Source organism: Pongo abelii, chromosome 12 (assembly GCF_028885655.2).
Source record: "Pongo abelii isolate AG06213 chromosome 12, NHGRI_mPonAbe1-v2.0_pri, whole genome shotgun sequence".
Taxonomy (NCBI): Eukaryota; Metazoa; Chordata; class Mammalia; order Primates; family Hominidae; genus Pongo; species Pongo abelii.
Genome location: NC_071997.2, coordinates 17,186,095 through 17,199,573, shown reverse-complemented (window position 1 = coordinate 17,199,573; position 13,479 = coordinate 17,186,095).

Sequence of the window (13,479 nt, the reverse complement as noted above, 5' to 3'; positions counted from 1 at the left end):
GGATCCCTTGAGGAATAGCCTAACCCTGGGGAGGTTGAGGCTGCAGTGTGTGAGCCATAATGGTGTAATTTGGATCCAGCCGTTTTCTAAACAGTCATTTTGTAGAATCTGCAAAGAGATATTTCTGAGCCCATTGAGGCCTATGGTGAAAAGGGAAATATTTTCAAATAAAAAGAAAACAGAAGCTTTCTGAGAAACTTCTTTTTGATGTGTGTATTCATCTCACAGTGTTGAAACTTCTTTTATTGAGCAGTTTGGAAACAGTCTTTTTGTAAAATCTGCAAAGGGATATTTCTTAGCCATTTGAGACCTAATGTGAAAAAGAGATATCTTCCCATAAAAATTGGACAGAAGCATTCTGAGAAAGTTCTTCCTGATGTGTGCATTCATCTCACAGAGTTGAACCTTTCTTTTGTTTGAGCAGTTTGGAAACAGTCTTTTTTTAAAATATGCAAATGGATATTTGTGAGCCCTTCACAGCCTATGATGAAACAGGAAATACCTTGACATAAAAACTAGACAGAATCTTTCTGAGAAAATGCTTTGCAATGTGTGCTTTCATCTCACAGAGTTGAACTTTTCTTTTGATTGAGCAGTTTCTAAACAGTCTTTTTGTAGAATACACAAATGGATATTTGCAGCGCTTTTAGGCCTATGGTGAAAACGGAAATATTTTTACAAAAACACTAAAAAGCAGCTTTCTGAGAATCTTCTTTGTGATGCCTGGATTCATATCACAGAGCAGAACCTTTCTTTTGATTGAGCAGATTGGAAACAGTATTTTTGTACAATCTGCAAATGGATATTTCTGAGCCGTTTGATGCCTGTAGTGAAAAAGAATTATCTTCACATAAAAACTAGACAGAATCATTCCGAGAAACTTCTTCCTGATGAGTGCATTCATCTCACAGAGTTGAACCTTTCTTTTCATGGAGCAGTTTGGAAACAGTCTTTTTGTAGTATCTGCAGAGGGATAATTTTGAATACTTTAAGGACTATGGTGAAAAAGGAAATATCTTCACAAAAAAACTAGACAGAAGCATTCTGAGAAACTTCTTTTTTATGTGTGCATTCACCTCACAGGGTTGAAACTTTCATTTCATTGAGAAGTTCAGAAACACTCTTTTTGTAGAATCTGAAAGGGATATATTTGAGTCCATTGAGGCCTGTGGTGAAATAGGAAATATCGTTACATAAAAACTTGACAGAAGCTTTCTGAGAAACTTCTTTGTGATGTGTGCTTTCATCTCACAGAGTTGAGCCTATCTTTTGATTTAGCAGACTGGAAACAGTCCTTTTGTTGTATCTACAGAGGGATATTTGTGAACGGTTTGTGGCCTATGGTGAAAAAGGAAATACCTTCACATACAAAGTAGACAGAAGCATTCTGAGAAACTTCTTTGTGATGTGTCCATTCATCTCACAGAGTTGAACCTTTCTTTGGATTGAGCAGTTTGGAAACAGTCTTTTTGAAGAATCTGCAAAAAATATTTGTGAGCTCTTTATGGCCTACGGTGAAATAGGAAATATCTTCACATAAAAACTAGACAGAAGCTTTCTCAGAAACTACTTTGTGATGCGTGCTTTCATCTCACAGAGTTGAACCTTTCTCTTGAATGAGCAGTTTGGAAACACTCTTTTTGTAGAGTCTGTAAATGGATATTTGGAGCACTTTGAGACCCATGGTGAAAAAGGAAATATCTTCACACAAAAACCAGACAGGAGCATTCTGAGAAACTTCTTTGTGATGGGTGTATTCATCTCACAGAGTTGAACATTTCTTTGGATGCAGCAGTTTGGAAACAGTCTTTTTGTAGTATCTGCAGAGGGATATTCATGAGCAGTTTATGACCAATGGTTAAAAAGGTTATATCTTCACAAAAAAAACTCGACAGATCCGTTGTGAGAAACTTCTTTGAGATGTGTGCATTCAACTCACAGAGTTGAAACTTTCTTTGGATTAAGCAGTTTTCTAAACTGTCCTTTTGTAGAATCTGCAAAGGGATGTTTCTTAGCCCATTGAGGCCTATGGTGAAAAACGATATATCTTCACATGAATGCTAAACAGAAGCTTTCTGAGAAACTTCTTTGTGATGTGTGCATTCATCTCACAGTGTTGAAACTTTCTTTTGATTGAGAAGTTTGGAAGCAGTCTTTTTTTAGAATATGCAAAAGGATATTTGTGAGCCTTTTCAGGCCTATGGTGAAATAGGGAAAATCTTCAAATTAAAACTGGACAGAAGCTTTCTGAGAAACTTATTTGTCATGTGTGCCTTCATCTCACAGAGTTGAACTTTTCTTATGATTGAGTAGGTTGGAAACAGTCTTTTTGTAGAATCTGCAAATGGATATTTGCAACATTTTATGCCTATGGTGAACAGGAAATATTTTCATATAAATACTAGGCAGAAGCATTCTGAGAAACTTCTTTGTGATGTGTGCATTCATGTCACAGGGTTGAAACTTTCCTTGGATTAGGCAGTTTGGAAAGAGTCCTTTTGTAGAATCTGCAAAGGGATATTTGTGAGCCCATTGAGGCCTACGGTGAAATAGGAAATGTCTTCACATAAAAACTAGACAAAAGCTTTCTGAAAATCTTCTTTGTACTGTGTGCTTTTATCTCAAAGAGTTGAACCTCTCTTTTGATTGAGCAGTTTGGAAACACTCCTTTTGTAGAATCTGCAAAGGGATATTTGGAGTGCTTTGAGGCCTATGGTGAAAAAGGAAATATCTGCACATAAAATCTAGACAGAAACTTCTGAGAAACTTCTTTGTGATGCGTGCTTTCATCTCAGATTTGGACCTTCCCTTTCATTGAGCAGTTTGGCAACAAGTCATTTTGTAGAATCTGCAAAGGGATATTTGTGAGCAGTTTGATGCCTATGGTGAGAAACTAAATTCCTTCACATAATACCTGAACAGAAGTATTTTGAGAAAACTCTTTGTGATGTTTGCATTCATGTCACTGAGTTGAAACATTCTGTTCATTGAGCATTGTGGAAAAATACTTTTTGTGCAATCTGCAAAGGAATATATGTTTGCAGTTTGAGACCTATGGTGAAAAAGTAATATCTTCACATAAAAACAAGACAGAAGCATTCTGAGAAACTAATTTTTTATGTGTGCATTCATCTCACAGAATTGAACCTTTCCTTTGATGAAGCAGTTCGGAAAGAGTTTTTTGTAGAATCTGAAAAGGGATAGTTGTGATCCCTTTGAGGCCTAAGGTGAAATAGGAAATATCTTCACATAAAAACTAGACAGAAACTTTCTGAGAAACTTCTTTGTGACGTGGGCTTTCATCTCAAAGATTTGAACCTTTATTTTGATTGAGCAGTTTGGAAAGACTCTTTTTCTAGTATCTGCAGAGGGCTATTAATGAGCAGACTGAGGCCTATAGTGAAAAAGGAAATGGCTTCTCAAAATACTAGACAGAAGCATTATGAGAGACTTCTATGTAATGTGTGCATTGATCTCACCAAGTTAAATCTTTCTTTTGATTGAGCTGTTTGGAAACACGCTTTTTTGTAGCATCTGCAAGGGTATACTTCTGAGCCCTTTGAGGCCTATTTTGAAATATGAAATATCTTCACATATAAACTAGACAGAGGTTTCTAAGAAACTTCTTTGTGACGTGTGCTTTCACCTCACAGAGTTGAAACTTTCTTTTGATTGAGCAGATTGGAAACACTCTTTTTGTAGAATCTGCAAGTGGATATTTGGAGTGCTTTGAGGCCCATGGTGAAAAAGGAAATATCTTCACAAAAAACTAAACAGAAGTTTTCTGAGAAACTTCTTTGGGATGTGTGCATTCATCCCACACATTTGAACCCTTCTTTTGATTGCTATGGTGAAAAAGGAAACTTCTTCACATAAAACTATACAAAAGCATTCTGAGAAACTTCTTTGTTATGTGTGCTTTCATCTCACAGAGTTTAACCTTTCTTTTCATTGTGCAGTTTGGAAACAGTCTTTTTGTAGAATCTGCAAAGGGATGTTTGTGAGCAGTTTGAGGCCTATGGTGAAAAAGGAAATACCTTCACATAAAAACCAGACAGAAGCTTTTTGAGAAACTTCTTTGTGATGTTTGCATTCATCTCCCAGAGTTGAATCTTCCTTTTCATTGAGCTGTTTAGAAACAGCCTTTTTGCACAATCTGTAAAGGGATATTTCTGAGTGGTTTGAGGCCTATGGTGAAAAAGAAATATCTTCACATAAAAATCAGACAGAAGCATTCCGGGAAACTTCTCTGTGATGTGTGCATTCATCACAGAGATTTGAAACTTTCATTTCATTCAGTAGTTTGGAAAGAGTCTTTTCATAGAATCTGCAAAGGGATATTTCTGAGCCCTTTGAGACCTATTATGAAATAGGAAATATCTTCACATAAAAACTAGACTGAAGATTTTTGAGAAACTTCTTTGTGATGCTTGCGAACCTTCTTTTTGATTGAGCAGTTTGGAAACAGTCCTTTTGTAGAATCTGCAAAGGGATATTTCTGAGCCCTTTGAGTCCTATAGTGAAATAGAAAATGTCTTCACATAATAACTAGACAGAAGCATTCTGAGAAACTTCTTTGTGATGTGTGCTTTCATTTCACAGAGTTGAACGTTTCCTTTGATTGAGCAATTTGGAAACACTCTTTTTGTAGAATCAGTAAATGGATATTTGGAGCACTTTGAGGCATAAGGTGAAAAAGGAAGTATTTGTACCTAAAAAGTAGACAGAAACCTTCTGAGAAACTTCTTTGTGATGTGTGCTTTCATCTCACAGAATTGAACATTTCTTTTCATTGAGCAGTTTGGGAACAAGTCATTGTATAGAATCTGCAAATGTATATTTGTGAGCTGTTTGATGCCTATGCTGAAAAAGTAAATATTCACATAAAAACCAGACAGAAGGTTTTAGAGATAACTTTTTGTGATGTTTGCATTCATATCAAAGAGTTGAAACTTTCTGTTCATTGAAGAGTTTGGAAACATTCTTTTTGTGCAATCTGCAAAGGAATATTTCTGAGTGGTTTCAGGCCTGTGGTGAAAAAGAAATATCTTCACATAAAAACTAGACAGAAGCATTCTGAGAAACTTCTTTTTCATCTGTGCATTCACCTCACAGAGTTGATCCTTTCTTTTCATTGAGCAGTTTGGAAACAGTCTTCTTGTAGTATCTGCAAATTGATATTTGTGATCCCCTTTAGGCCTATGGAGAAATAGGAAATATCTTCACATAAACACTAGACAGAATCTTTCTGAGAAACTTCTTTGTGATGTGTGCTTTCATCCTACACAGTTGAACCTTTCTTTTGATTGATCACTTTGGAAACAGTCTTTTTGAAGAGTCTACAAATGGATATTTGGGGAGCTTTGAGGCCTAAGGTCAAAAAGGAAATATATTCACATAAAAACTAGACAGAAGGACTTTGAGAAACTTCTTTGTGATGTGGGCTTTCATTTCAGAGAGTTGAATCTTTCTTTTGTTTGAGCAGTTTGGAAATAGTCTTTTTGTAAAATGTGCAAAGGGATATTTCTGAGCCAATTGAGGTCTATGGTGAAAACGAAATACCTGTACATAAAAAGTAGACAGAAGCATTCTGAAAAACTTTTTTGTGATGTGTCCATTCGTGTCACAGATTCGAACCTTTCTTTTGATTGAGCAGTTTGGAAACAGTCGTTTTGTAGAATCTGCAAAGAGGTATTTGTGAGCTCTTTATGGCCTGTGATGAAATACGAAATATCTCCACATAAAAACTAGACAGAAGATTTCTGAGAAACTTCTTTGTGATGTGTGCTTTCTTCTCACAGTACTGAACCTTTCTTTTGATTGAGCAGTTTGGAAAGTCTTTTTGCAGAATCTGCTAATGGGTATTTGGAGCTATTTGAGGCCCATGGTGAAAAAGGAAGAATCTTCACATAAAAACTAGACAGAAGATTTCTGAGAAGCTTCTTTGTGATGTGTCAATTCATGTCACAGAATTCAACCTTTCTTTCAATTGAGCAGTTTGGAAACAGTCTTTTGTAGAAGCTGCAAAGGGAAATTTCTTAGCCTTTTGTGGCTTATGGTGAAAAAGAAATATCTACACGTAAAAACTAGACAGAAGCTTTCTGAGAAACTTCTTTGTGATGTGCCCATTCATGTCACAGAGTTAAACTTTTCTTTTGATTTAGCAGTTTGGAACATGTATTTTCTTAGAATCTGCAAATGGATATTTGTGAGCCCCTTTTGGCCTATTTTGAAATATGAAATATCTTCACATAAAAACTAGATAGAAGCTTTCTGAGAAACTTCTTTGTGATGTGCACTTTCCTCTCACAGAGTTGAACCTTTCTTTTTATGGGGTGGTTTGGAAACAGTCTTTTTGTAGAGTCTGCAAATGGATATTTGGAGCGTTTTGAGGCCTATAGTGGAAAAGGAAATATCTTCACATAAAAACTAGACAGTAGCTTTTTGAGAAAACTATTTGTGACATTTCCATTCATCTCTAATAGTTGACCATTTCTTTTCATTGAGCAGTTTGGAAACAGTCTTTTTGTACAAACTGCAAAGGGATATTTCAGAGTGGTTTGAGGCCAATGGTGAAAAATAAATATCTTCACATGAAAACTAGACAGAAGCATTTTGAGAAACTTCTTTGTGATGTGTGCATTCATCTCACAAATTTGAACGTTTCTTTTGATTTAGCAATTTGGAGAAAGTCTCTTGGAAGTATAAGCGGAGTTATATTTGTGAGCAGTTTAAGGCCTATTGTGCAAAAGGAAATACCTTCATATAAAAAGTAATCAGAAGCTTTCTGAGAAACTTCTTTGTGATGTGTGCTTTCGTCTCACAAAGTTTCACATTTCTTTTGATTGCAAAGTTTGGAAACATTCTTTTTGTAGAATCTGCAAATGGATATTTGGAACAATTTGAGTCCTATGGTGAAAAAGGGAATATGTTCACATAAAAACTAGACAGAAGAATTCTGAGAAACTTCTTTGTGATGAGTCCATTCATCTCACAGAATTGAAACTTTCTTTGATGGATCAGTTTGGAAACAGTCTTTTTGTAGTATCTGCAGAGGGATAATTTTGAGTGGTTTAAATAGTGAAAAAGGAAATATCTTCACAAAATAACTAGACAGAAGCATTTTGGGAAACTGCTTTGTGATGTGTGCATTAATCTCACAATGTTGAACGTTTCTTTTGATTTAGCAATTTGGATAAAGTCTCTTGGAAGTATAAGCGGAGTTATATTTGTGAGCAGTTTGAGTCCTATGGTGCCAAAGGAAATACCTTCATATAAAAAGTAGACAGAAGCTTTCTGAGAAACTTCTTTGTGATGTGTGCTTTCGTCTCACAGAGTTGCACCTAACTTTTGATTGAGCAGTTTGGAAACATTCTTTTTGTAGGATCTGCAAATGGATATTTGGAGCAATTTGAGTCCTACGGTGAAAAAGGAAATATGTTCACATAAAAACTAGACAGAAGAATTCTGAGAAACTTCTTTGTGATGAGTCCATTCATCTCACAGAGTTGAAACTTTCTTTGATGGACCGGTTTGGAAATAGTCTTTTTGTAGTATCTGCAGAGGGATATTTTTGAGCGGTTTAAAGACTATGGTGAAAAAGGAAATATCTTCACATAATAACCAGACAGAAGTATTCTGAGAAACTTCTTTGTGATGTGTGCATTCATCTCACAGAGTTGAACCTTTCTTTTGATTGAGCACTTTGGAAACAGTCTTTTTGTAGAACCTTCAAAGGAATATTTGTGAGCCCTTTATGGCCTCAGGTGAAATGGAAATATCTACACATACAAACTAGAGAAAAGCTGAGTAACTTCTTTGTCATGTGTGCTTTCATCTCAGAGAGTTAAAAATTTGTTTTGATTGATCAGTTTGGAAACAGTCTTTTTGTAGAATCTGCAAATGGATATTTGTATCACTTTGAGGCCTATGTTGAGAAAGGAAATATCTTCACATAAAAACAAGACAGAAGATTTCTGAGAACCTCCTTTGTTATATGTGCATTCATCTCACAGGGTTGAATCTTTCTTTTGATTGAGCAGTTTGGAAACAGTCTTTTTGTAGAATCTACAAAGGGATATTTCTGAACGGTTTTATGCCTATGGTGAAAAAGAAATATCTTCACATAAAAACTAGACAGAAGCATTATGAGAAATTAATTTATTATTTGTGCATTCGTCTCACAGAGTTGAAACTTTCTTTTCATGGAGCAGTTCGAAAACTGTCTTTTTGTAGAGTCTGCAAAGGGATATTTGTGAGCCCTTTGAGGCTTATATTGAAATAGAAAACATCTTCACAAAACAAGTAGACAGAAACATTATGGGAAACTTCTTTGTGACGTGTGCTTTCATCTTTCAGATATGAATCTTTCTTTTCATTGAACAGTGTGGAAACTCTCTTTTTGTAGATTCTGCAAAAGGGTATTTGGAGGGCTTTGAGGCCTATGGTGAAAAAGGAAATATTTTCACTTAAAAACTAAACAGAAGCTTTCTGAAAAACTTCTTTGTGATGTGCATATTCATGTCACAGAGTTGAACCTTTCTTTTCATTGAGCAGTTTGGAAACCATCTTTTCGTACAATCTGCAATGGGATGTTTCTGAGTGGTTTGAGGTCTATGGTGAAAAAGAAATATCTTAGCATAAAAACTACACAGAGGCATTCTGAGAAACTTCTTTTTCATGTGTGCATTCATCTCCCAGAGTTGAACATTTCTTTTCATTGAGAAGTTCAGAAACAGTCTTTCTGTAGAATCTGCGAAAGGATATATGTGAGTCCATTGAGGGATATGGTGAAATAGGAAATATCTTCAGAGAAAAACTAGACAGAAGCATTCTGAGAAATTTCTTTGTGATGTTTGCATTCATCTCACAGAGTTGAAACTTTCTTTTGATTGATCCGTTTGGAAACAGTCTTTTTGAAGAATCTGCAAATGGATATTTGGAGCGCTTTGTGTCTTGTGGTGAAAAATTAAATATCTTCACATAAAATCGACTGAGAAGCTTTCTGAAGAACGTCTTTGTGATGTGTGCTTTTATCCCAGAGAGTTGAACTTTCTTTTCATTGAGCAGTTTGGAAGCAGTCTTTTTGTATTATATGCAGAGGGATATTTGGGAGTGGTTTAAGGCCTACGGTGAAAAAGTAAATATCTTCACATAAAAACTAGACAGAAGCATTCTGAGAAAGTTCTTTGTGATGTGCACATTCATAACACAGAGTTGAAAATTTCTTTTGGTTGAGAAGTTTGGAAACAGTCTTTATGTCCAATCTGCAAAGGGATATTTCTTAGACGTTTGAGGCCTATGGTGAAACAGAAATATCTTCACATAAAAACTAGACAGAAGCTTTCTGAGAAACTGCTTTGTGATGCATCCATTAATCTCATACAGTTGAAATTTTCTTTTGATGGAGCAGTTTGGAAAGAGTCTTTTTGTAGATTCTGTAAAGGGATACTTGTTATCCCTTTATGGCCTAAGGTGAAATAGGAAATATCTTCCCATGAAAACTAGACAGAAGCTTTCTGAGAAATTTATTTATGATATGTGATTTCGCCTCACAGAGTTGAAACTTTCCTTTGTTAGAGCAGTTTGGAAAGAGGCCTTTTGTAGGATCTGCAAAGAGATATTTTTGAGACCACTGAAGCGTACGGTGAAAAAGGAAATGTGTTCACATTAAAACTAGAAAGAAACCATCTGAGAAACTTCTTTGTGATGTGCACTTTCATCTCATAGAGTTGAACCTTTTTTTTGATTGAGCAGTTTGGAAAAAGTCTTTTAGTAGAATGTGCAATTGGATATTTGGTGCGCTTTGAGGCCTATGGTGAACAAGGAAATATCTTCACATAGAAACTAGACAGAATCTTTCTGAGAACCTTGTTTATGATGTGTGCATTCATCACACAGAGCTGAATGTTTCTTTTGATTGAGCAGTTTGTAAACAGTCTTTTTAGAGATTCTGCCAAAGGATATTTGTGAGCCCTTTCAGGCTTATGGTGAAAATGGAAATATCCACTAATAAAATCTGGACAGAATCTTTCTGTGACACTTCTTTGTGATGAGCGCATTCAACTCACAGAGTTGAACCATTATTTTCATTGAGCAGTTTGGAAACAGTCTTTTTGTAGAATCTCCAACGGGATATTTTAAGTGATTTATGGCTTAAAGTGAAAAAGGGAATATCAACATATAAAATCTAGACAGAAGCTTACTGAGACTTTTTTTGTGATGTGAGCATTCATCTTACAGGGTTGAAACATTCTTTTGATTGAGGAGTTTGTAAATTGTCTTTCTGTAGAATCTGCAAAGGGATAATTTTAAGCAGTTTATGGCTTATGGTGAAAAAGGAAATATCCACAAATAAAATCTAGACAGAAGATTTCTGAGATACTTTTTTTTTGATGTGAGCATTCATATCACAGTGTTGAAACTTTCTTTTGATTGAGCAGTTTGTAAAGTGTCTTTTTGGAAAATCTGCAAAGGGATATTTGTGAGCAGTTTGAGGCCTAAGGTGAGAAAGTAAATATATTCAGGTAAAAACTAGACAGAATCTTTCTGAGAAACTTCTTCGTGATGTCAGCATGCATCTCACAGTTTGGAACTGATCTTTTGATTGAGCAGTTACGCTACAGTCTTTTTGTAAAATCTGCAAAGAGACATTTGTGAAAGCTTTGAGGCTAATAGTGAAAAAGGAAATACATTCACATAAAAACTTGACAGAAGCTTTCTGAGAAACCTCTATTTGATGTGTGCATTTATCTCAAGAGTTGAACCTTTCTTTTAATTGAGCTGTTTGGAAAGAGTCTTTTGTAGATCTATAAATGGATATTTGTGAGCGGTTTGAGCCCTATGGTGAGAAGGGAAATGTCTACAAATACATACTGGAAAGAATCTTCCTGAGAAACTTCTTTGTGATGTCTGCATTCATCTCATCGAGTTGAACCTTTCTTTTGATTGATCAGTTTGGAAACAGTCTTTTTGTAGAATCTTCAAAATGATATTTGTGAACGATTTGAGGCTTATGTTGAAAAAGGAAATATCTTCACATAAAAAATAGACAGAAACTTTCTGAGAAGCTTTTTTGTGATGTGTGCATTCATCTCACAGATTTCAACATTGCTGTTGATTGAGCAGTTTGGAAACGGTCTTTTTGTAGATTCTGCAAAGGGATATTTGTGAGCAGTTTGAGGCTTATGGTGAAAAAGGAAATATCTACAAATAAAATCTACACAGAAACTTTCTGAGAAACTTCTTTGTCATGTGTGCATTCATTTCACAGAGTTGAACTTTTCTTTTGATTGAGCAGTTTGGAAACCATCTTTTTGGAGCATCTCCAAAGGGATATTTGTGAGTGTCTTAAGGCATATGGTGAGAAAGTAAATATATTCATATAAAAGCTAGACAGAATATTTCTGAGAAACTACTTTATGATGTGTGCCTTCATGTCACAGAGTTGAACCATTCTCTTGATTGAGCAGTTTGGAAACAGTCTTTTTGTAGAAACTGCAAAGGGATATTTGTGAGTGATAGGAGGCCTATGGTGACAAAGGAAATATCTTCACATAAAAACCAGACAGAAGATTTCTGAGAAACCTCTTTGTGATGTGTGCATTCATCTCTGAGAGTTGAACCTTTCTTTTCATTGAGCAGTTTGGAAACACACTTTTTGTAGAATCTGAAAACTGATATTTCTGAAGGCTTTGAAGCTTATGGTGAAAAAGGAAATATCAGCCCATAACAACTAGACAGAAGCTTTCTGAGAAACTTCTTTGTGATGTGTGCATTTACCTCACAGATGTGAACCTGCCTTTTGATTGAGAAGTTTGGAAACCGTCTTCTTGTAGAATCTGCAAAGAGACATTTGAGAGAGCTTTGAGGTCTATGGTGAAAAAGGAAATATCTTCACATAAAAACTAGATAGAAGCTTTCTGAGAAACTTTTTTGTGATGTGTGCATTTGTATCACAGGGTTGAACCTTTCTTTTGATTGAGAAGTTTTGAATCAGTCTTTTTGTAGGATCTGCAAAGGGATATTTGCGATCCATTTTTGGCCTACAGTGAAAGAGGAAATGACTTCACATAAAAACTAGACAAAACTATTCTAAGAAACTTCTTTGTGATGTGTGCATTCATCTCACAGAGTTGAATATTCCTTTTGATTGAATAGTTTGGAAACAGTCTTTTTGTAGAATCTGCATAGGGATATTTGTGAGCCCATTGAGGCCTTTGTTGAAAAAGGAATTATCTTCACATGAAAACTAGACAGAAGCTTTTTGAGAAACTTCTTTGTGATGTGTGTGTTCATCTCACAGAGTTGAAACGCTCTTTTGATTGAGTAGTTTGGAAACAGTCTTTATTAGAAACTGCAAGGAATAATTGTGAGCAATTTGAAACCATGGTGAAAAACGAGTTATCTACAAATAAAATCTAAACAGAAGCTTTCTGAGAAACTTCTTTGTGATGTGTGCATTCATCTCACATAGTTGACCTTTTGTTTTGACTGAGAAGTTTTCAAATAGTCTTTTTGTACAATCTGCAAAGAGATATCTGTGAATGCTTTCAGGCTTATGGTGGAAAAGGAAATATCTTCACCTAAACCTATAAAAAAGCTTTCTGAGAGACTTCTTTAGGATGTGTGCATTCATCTCACAGAGTTGAACATTTGTTTTGATTCACCAGTTCAAAAGCAGTATTTTTGTAGAATCTGTAAGGAGATATTTTTGAGCTCTTTGAGGCCTATAGTGTAAAAGGAAATGTCTTTACATAAAAACTATACAGAAGTTTTCAAAGAAACTTCTCTGAGATGTGTGCATACATCTCACAGAGTTGAACCTTTGTTTTGATTGAGCAGTTTGGGAAGAGTCTTTTTGTATAATCTGTAAAGGGATATTTGAAGGCGTCTTGAGGCATATGGTGAAAAAGGAAATACCTTCACATAAAAAGTAGACAGAAGCTATCTGAGAAACTTCCTTGTGATGTGTGCATTCATCTCACAGAGTTGAAACTTTCTTTTGACTTATCAGCTTGGAAACAGTATTTTTGTAGAATGTGCAGAGGGATATTTATGAGTGGTTTGAGGTCTGCAGTGAAAAAGGAAATATTTTCACATAAAACCTAGAGAGAAGCATTCTGAGAAACTTCTTCATGATGTGCACATTCGTCTCAGAGAGTTGAACCTCTCTTTTCATTTGGGCAGTTTGGAAACCGTCTTTTTGTAGAATCTGCAAAGTGATATGTTTCAGTGGTTTGAGTCCTATGGTGAAAACGGAAATATTGAAAAATGAAAGGTAGACAGCAGCTTTCTGAAAAACTTCTTTGTGATGCGTGCATTCGTCTCACAGGGTTGAAACTTTCTTTTGATTGAGCAGTTTGGAAACAGTCTTTTCATAGAACCTGCAAAGTGATATTTGTGAAGGCTTTGAGGCTTATGGTGAAAAAGGAAATATCTTCACATAAAAACTAGACTCATGTTTTCTGAGAAACTTCT